Genomic DNA, 8,014 nt, shown 5'->3' with positions numbered 1-8,014 from the left:
TTAGTACAGTCATGAGTAATGACATTTCAGTCAATGCCAGACCACATATACCATGCTAGTCCCAAGAGAGTATGATACCATGTTTTTACTATGTTTCTATGTTTAGATCTGTTTATATACGCAAATTTTTACCTTTGTGTTACAATCGCCTACAGTATTCAGTACAGTGACACACTGTGTATGTTTGTAGCCCAGGAGCAACAGGCTACATTATATATATATATATATATATATATATATATATATATATATATAGCCTTGGCGCACAGTAAGCTACAGCATTTAGGTTTGTGTAAGTACACTCTATGATGTTTGCACAACGAAATCACCCAGTGACACATTGCTTTTTTCTTTTTGGTTTTTTTTAAATGGAGTCCTGCTCTGTTGCCCAGGCTGGAGTACAGTGGTGTGATCTGGGCTCACTGCAACCTCCACCTCCTGGGTTCAAGTGATTCTCCTGCCTCAGTCTCCTGAGTAGCTGGGATTACAGGTGCCTGCCACCATGCCCAACTAATTTTTGTATTTTTAGTAGAGATGGGGTTTCACTATGTTGGCCAGGCTGGTCTTGAACTCCTGACCTCAAGTGATCCACCCACCTTGGCCTCCCAAAGTGCTGGGATTACAGGCATGAGTCACTGTGCCTGGCCTGCTCCGTTATTAATCAGATGTGTGACCTTGAAGAAGTCATTCAATTTTCTGAAGCCTCAGTTACATCAACTATAAATGGTGTTAATATTAATAGTACTATTTGCCTCACAGGTTGTGAGAATTCCATGAGATACTTCATTTAAAGCACATGGTACTATACTTACGTGACAGAAATACTTAGACAGTCTTGAGGAAGTGGTCCAGGAAAATTCTTGGGCATTCTTGGTCATTTGTCACAAGATAATTCTTCAAGTGGAAACTGTCAATAAGAGTGTGATACACAAGGCTCAAGCTGTTTCAATCCCATGAGATAACAGATGTGAGATATAACAGAGCATGGGCTGTTTGCTAGATTTTATGTGTTGCTGATTTGTAATATTATAGTCCTGTTAATGTATAGAGCAAATTAACCTCTCAGTGCTCCAAATGGGAAAGAAAAGCTAGTTAGTTGTTATCTCTAGCAATTTTGGATAAACAGGATGAAGATAGGAAGGTGGAAAGAAGAGAAGCAGTGACTAGGTAATGTCCATGGAGCTAAGCTGCAGGTGAGCCTCTGATTCTCTGATTGTACCCTCTTCTTCTTCTTCTTTTTTTTTTTTTTTTCCTGAGACAGAGCCTCACTCTGTCCGCCCAGGCTGGAGTGCAGTGGGGTCATCTCAGCTCACTGCAACCTCTGTGCCTTGAATTCAAGCGATTCTCCTGCCTCAGCCTCCTGAGTAAGCTAGGACTACAGGCATGGGCTACCACACCCAGCTTAATATGGTATTTTTAGTAGAGACAGGCTTTTGCCATGTTGGCCAGGCTGGTCTTGAACTCCTGACTTCAAGTGATCTTCCCGCCTCGGCCTCTCAAAGTGTTGGGATTACAGGCGTGAGCAATTGCATCCGGCCTTGTACCCCCTTCCTAAGAGGGGAATATCTGACTCTGCCCAGAGGGTTGAAACCTGTAAGGAAAGAAGATTCGCCATCGAAGGACTGAGAAAAACGTATAGACAGTAACTTCTTATAACTTAATACTTCCTTGACTTGAAAATAAAGGGATTTTAATGAAAAACTCCTTCTTATTGGCCAGGCAGGATGGCTCATGCCTGTAATCCCAGTGCCATAGGAGTCCAAGGTGGGAGGATTGCTTGGGGCCAGGAGTTCAAGACCAGCCTGGACAACATGGCAAGACCTTTATCTCTACAAGAAATTAAAAATAAATAGCTGGGTGTGGTGCACACATCTGTAGTCCCTGCTACTCAGGAGGATGAAGTGGGAGGATGGCTTGAGCCCAGGAGCTCAAGGCTGCAGTGAATTCTGATCATGCTACTGCACTCCGGCTTGGGTAATGGAGTGAGACCTCGTCTCTAAAAAAAAAAAAAAAAAAAAAAAAAAAAAAAATTAAAAAGTCTCTCTCTCTCTCTTTTTTTTTTTTTTTTTTTTTTTTTTAATTTGAGATGGAGTCTTGCTTTGTCACCCAGGCTGGAGTGCGGTGGCATGATTTTGACTTATTGTAACCTCTGCCTCCCTGGTTCAAGCTATTCTCCTGTCTCAGCCTCCTGAGTAGCTGGGATTACAGGTGCTCGCCACCATCCCGGGCTAATTTTTGTATTTTTCATAGAGACGGAGTTTCACCGTATTGGTCAAGCTGGTCTCAAATTCCTGATCTCAGATGATCTACCTGCCTTGGCCTCCCAAAGTGCTGGGATTACAGGTGTGAGCCACTGGGCCCAGTCAAAAAGTCTTTTCTTATTGACATCTTTTTCTTAGAATTCTGAATCTTATATGCATTGACTTACAAAAATAGTCTATTACCTAATTTGGAGTCTGGAGGGAGAAGATTCTCCCCTGATGTCTGATTTTAAAAATTTCCCTAAAATGGCCTGAAACATGAGAGATGGTTAATCTTTTTTTATTATTTATTTGTTTATTTATTTATTTTTGAGATGGGGTCTTTCTCTGTCTCCCAGGCTGGAGTGCAGTGGCATGGTCTCGACTCACTGCAACCTCTGCCTCCCAGGTTCAAGTGATTCTCCTGCCTCAGTCTCTCGAGTAGCTGGGATTATAGACCTTTCAGGCATGTGCCATCATGCTCGGCTAATTTTTGTATTTTTAGTAGAGACAGGGTTTCACCATGTTGGCCAGGCTGGTCTCAAACTCCTGACCTCAGGTAATACACCTGCCTTGGCCTCCCAAAGTGCTGGGATGACAGGTGTGAGCCACTGTGCCCAGCCAGTTAGTAAATCTTAAATATTATTATGTTACTTATTTAAAAAGAGAAAAGTAAAGCACTGAACTAAAGGAGCTAGACAACAAAAAATAAATGAAAGGAGAGAAACATAAAGAAATATTGAATGAATGCTGAAGTGTTTAGGGGTAAAATGTATTAATGTTTGCAACTTACTTTGAAATCCATAAAAAATTAAATGGATTCAACTTACTTTGAAACACATAAAAAGTAAGATGGATGGACAGAAGAATAAATGGATAAACAGAAGCAAATACAGGAAAATGTTTCTATAATAAGATTGCTATAAGATGTTTAAAATTGACTAAAGCAGTTAATGTAGATAAAAACAAAAAATTATATAGTAGAAAACAGATAAAGAGCAGGATTGAGAACTATAACCTAGAGCTGGAAGCCATATCAAATAGATATATCACTACAAAATCAAATAAATAAAAAAGTCTAAAAGAAAACTCAAATGTACCACATTAGTAATAAAAAGGGGATGTAATCTTTTTTTTTAGAAGTGTTCAGAAAAAACATATAAACAACTGTTCACTAACAGTTTTCCTTAATTGGGCAATTTTCTAACAAAATACAAATTATTAATATTTAAGAAGAGGAACCACCCTGGCCGATATGGTGAAACCCCGCCTCTACTAAAAATGCAAAAAATAGCTGGGCATGGTGGCATGCACCTGTAAGTCCCAGCTACTCGGGAGGCTGAGTCAGAAGAATCGCTTGAACCCAGGAGGCAGAGATTGCAGTGAGCCGAGATCGCGGCATTGTACCCAGCCTGGGCAACAAGAGTAAAACTCTGTCTCAAAAACAAAACAAAACAAAACAAAAAAAAAAAAGAAAAAGCCCCAAAACAAAAATACAAAAAATTAGGCGGGCCTGGTGGCACACACCTGTAGTCCCAGCTATTCAGGATGCTGAGGCAGGAGAATCACTTGAACCCGGAAGGCGGAAGGTTGCAGTGAGCCAAGATCACGCCACTGCACTCCAGCCTGGGCGGCAGAGAGAGACAACGTCTCAAAAATAAATAAATAAATAACATAATCAAATCAAATCAAATCAAATAAAAACTAGCTGGGCATAGTGACATGTGCTGATAGTCCCAGCTATTTGGAAGGCTGAAGCAGGAGGATTGCTTAAGCCGGGAGTTGGAGGTTGCAGTAAGCCCAGATTGCACCACTGCACTCCAGCCAGGATGACAGAGTGAGACTGTCTCAGGGGGAAGGAAAAAAAAGAAATATATTCACAATATTAATAACTCAAAGAAAAAATATACTGTAAATGGATACTGGAATATATTTGATACAATTGAGTATTTATTACTGAGTTTTAAAACACTCTTATTTTCCCATAGCAGAATAAAGAGAAGTCCCTTGAAACTAACAGTAAAACATGGTATGCTTAAAGCATATGTCATGCTTCACAATAAAACAATGAAGACATCCTCATTAAAATCCAGAACACACCAAGGTTTCTTCAGTCCCCACTGCTGTTTAATATTGTTCTGGGAGTTCTAGCCAAAACTAGAGCAACAAGAAGAAATAAGAGGTATCTTATTTCTTTGAAAAAGAAAAAGCAAAGTTTTCATTATGACTTCTCCCTGGAAAAACCTCAGAAAATCCAATAAATATAAATTAATATAAATTTTAAAATGACAGCCAGGGGGGTCCAAAAATTTTTTAAAAATCAATTGCTTTATTACATAGTGTCAATAACCAGTTGGAATATGTCATGGGGGAAACATTTACAATAGCAACCACAACAGCAGGTTTCAAAGTCATCCAATACGGGCTTATTTCACAAACACATGACCAAATCCACTTTATCATGAGGACTCTCTGCTCTGCTCACACATGGCCAGACTGGGCCATTGTAGGAAGAACATGAACACTCACCATGACAATGCGTGCCTGCTTTGGGGCAGCTTCCTGATGATGAAGAAGGTGAGCTGGATCCAGGCGTCCACCTTCCCCCTACTCCCCCTCCTTTTGGGGTCAGAGCCCAGCCCTCCACTTCAAAGCCAGCAAATCCCGGGCAGAAGGAAGTTTCTACAATAGCCTGCACTAGTGCACTGCAGTTCTGCTCTAGGCTGTTGGCTAGAAGAGTGCCAGCAAGAAGGGGGACAAGAAGGGGCAAGGGGCCTGGACTGCTTTCTTGGGTTGCACAGGGCTGAGGAATTCTTAGGGAGCTGGGTGGAGGCACTGGCAAATGTGGGCTTGATAAAGGGCTGTGAGAGGAAGACGGAGAGGAATTGAGGAGGCTGAGCAAGGTCAGGAAGGAGCCTTCAGCAGAACATGGTCCAAAGGGTTAAGCCGAGAGCCCTTTCTCCAACATGGGTGATGCAACCTACTAAGTGCTCTCCTTGGTGTCACCCTGGCCTGCTGTGCTGAGTATCTTTTTTTTGCTCCACTTCCTTCCTTATTTCCACTCTCTGCCCTGATGTCTGCCCCAGAAGGCTGACCTGTATGACTACCAGCACAGGCTCCCTGGTCCTTGGGTTTTCACTTGGGTTCCCAGTGGGAGTTGTGGGAGGAGACCCAAGGGAGAGAAGCAATGGCTTCTCCGTTAGGCTTAGGGGTTAGAGGTGCTAAAAGCTCCACTTTGAGGCCCGGCGTGTTGTGCTATGCCGTGTGGTTTCCCTACATCCTGCCCACACCTTTATAAATAGCCCCTTTATTAAACTTTCCTCCAATTAATCCTAATTTGGGTGGACCATTCATTTTCCTGCTGGGACCCTGACCAACATAAATGGTTAGTCTTCTCCTTCTCCTTCTCTTTTTTTTTTTCAAATGAGACACGGTCTTACTCAGTTGCCCAGGCTGGAGTACAGCGGCATGATCTTGGCTACTGCAGCCTCGACCACCCGGGCTCCAGTGATTCTCCCACCTCCGCCTCCCAAGTAGCTGGAACCACAGGCACATGCCACCATGCCTTTGTATTTTTTGTAGAGATGGGGTTTTGCCATGTTGCTTAGTCTTGTCTTGAACCCCTGAGCTCAAGTGATCTATCTGCCTCAGCCTCCCAAAGTGCTGGGATTACAGGCATGAGCCATCGCGCCCGGCCTAAGTGGTTACACTTCTGTTTGGCAAAGCAACTGCTTGCATCTGCAGTGGAGTTCAGTGGGAGATTGGTCTGGAGAAGATAGGGAGGTGGTCCTTAGGAAAAGACCCAACCCCTGATTACCTGGTGGGTTCTGGCCAAGATAGGGCTTTCACCTATGAACCTTTAGGCAAGGAAGTACCGCCCAGTAGACAACATCCCAAATATGAAACCCTTTCCCTGAATTTCTCCGCACAGGGCAGTGAGGTAACCACCTCCTTCCCATTGCAGACAGAGGAGGGACCTTGCCCTGATTACATAGAGAGATAGATACGTACAGAGAAGGCTCTAGAAGGATTCCGCACTCATTTATAGAGGCAGGGAGAGGAAGGTGTGGGATTTTTTTTTCCTTTTATATTTCCAAGTACTTGGGGGAGCGTGTGCATGTAACTTTTACAAGGAAAAAACAATAGAGTGAACTTCATTTTGGAATAATGGAAGAGTGGGTGGAGCCAGGGGACAGAGTGTTACCGAGCTTCCCCCTGTGAGGCTTCCTTCCCTCCCCTCTCCACCATCAGCCTAATGCCCTGAGGCTGGGCTCTGGAATGAAACTCAGCCTTAGACTTGGCATTCGCTGTCTGTGTGAGGCATTTTGCTTTGGGCCGGGAGACAACATGGTGAAAAGCACTCCTTAAACTGTTCTAGAAAGTGAGCTGGTGAGCTGTGTCAGTTACTTTTATGATTCCTGGTGCTCCTTGGACCTGTTTGCTCAGACCCACCCAAGCTCGCCTGGCCTTGGGCCTGTTTCACTCTGCTCACCTTCTGGTGTCTACCTTCATGGCAACTTCCTGCACGGCCAGTTCCATTTCTGAGAAGTACAAATCCTGCCCGGCTACCTTGTGCCAGGGAAAGCCCAGACCTGGCCTCTGGCCGTGGCTTCACCTTGACTCCCTGTGTGACCACAGCTTAGCCCCTGTGCTCTCAGTTTCCCTCTGTGTGCGCTGTGGAAATCTGCCCTCCAGCCCCAAGATTGCTGGACTGCTGAAAGGACTGGCTCGTTCCTGGGAATGACCCCTCTGCCTTCACTTTCCCTCAGCTGGCAAAGTGTACAACGCAAGCCTCTTCCGCAGCTGGGAGGCAGGGAAGGAAAGGACCCTGCAGCAGGGCCTCCTGTCCCTCTGAGAATAAGAGCACTCTCTGTGGGAGTGTGTGGGCCTGACTCCCATCAGCCCAAGGCTGAAAGAGAAGCACTGAATCAAATGAAGTAAAGTGCAGTTTCTTCAGTGACGATCAGTGTTGCTGGTGGGTTTAACTTTCTTTCCACAGTGAAGCTGAAAGAGACCCTGGCTGAACTCTAAGGGTGGGGACCAGGCCTAGGGGAACCCTGGCCCCCAGCCTGGCTCAGTTACTGTTTCCTCAGGAGAGTTCAGGATGCTCACAGGACGGAGGGAAGCACTGCCTAATAACGAGATCAGGGGATGGTCTTGAAGGTCTTGTGGCACTGAAGTTTGGGGCACACAATCCTTTGCAGGCTAGAGCTATCCGGGCTGGTCAGTGTAGCTGGAAGGACAAGGGCAGAGCCTTAGGATGCCACTATGGCCTGGCATTCAACCTGGGCACATCGGATCTGCCTTATACCTCCCCACACCACGCCCCTCACACGTCAGCCCTGCTGTTCTACCCCTGGAATGGACCTGGACTCTGTCGTTTCTGCACCTTTGCTCAAGCTGTACCTCCTACTTAGAATGCCTTTCTCAAAGCCATCTGGCAAAGCCTCCTGATTTCTTCCAGGCCTGGTGCAAACCAACCCTCTTTTCGAGGGCTTGCGTCTTCCCCCTTGTTAGACGCTCTCTCCCCCAGCTCATACCTCCCACGGCAGGTTGCCTGTACAATTTAATCACCTTCTCCAACCTGTCCTGTAAACACCTTGCATTTTTTCTTGAGATGGGTTCTTGCTATGTTGACCAGGCTGGGAACATCTACTTCTCTAATAAAAAATCTTGTCAGTCCTGGCTGTTGTCCTATCCTGAAGAGAAAAGACCTCTATGGTAGACTGTATTATTCAAAATACTTACTGTCCCTCCCCCAACACACACAAAAC

Source organism: Chlorocebus sabaeus, chromosome 12, assembly GCF_047675955.1.
Source record: "Chlorocebus sabaeus isolate Y175 chromosome 12, mChlSab1.0.hap1, whole genome shotgun sequence".
Lineage (NCBI taxonomy): Eukaryota > Metazoa > Chordata > Mammalia > Primates > Cercopithecidae > Chlorocebus > Chlorocebus sabaeus.
This window is presented reverse-complemented; position numbering follows the sequence as displayed.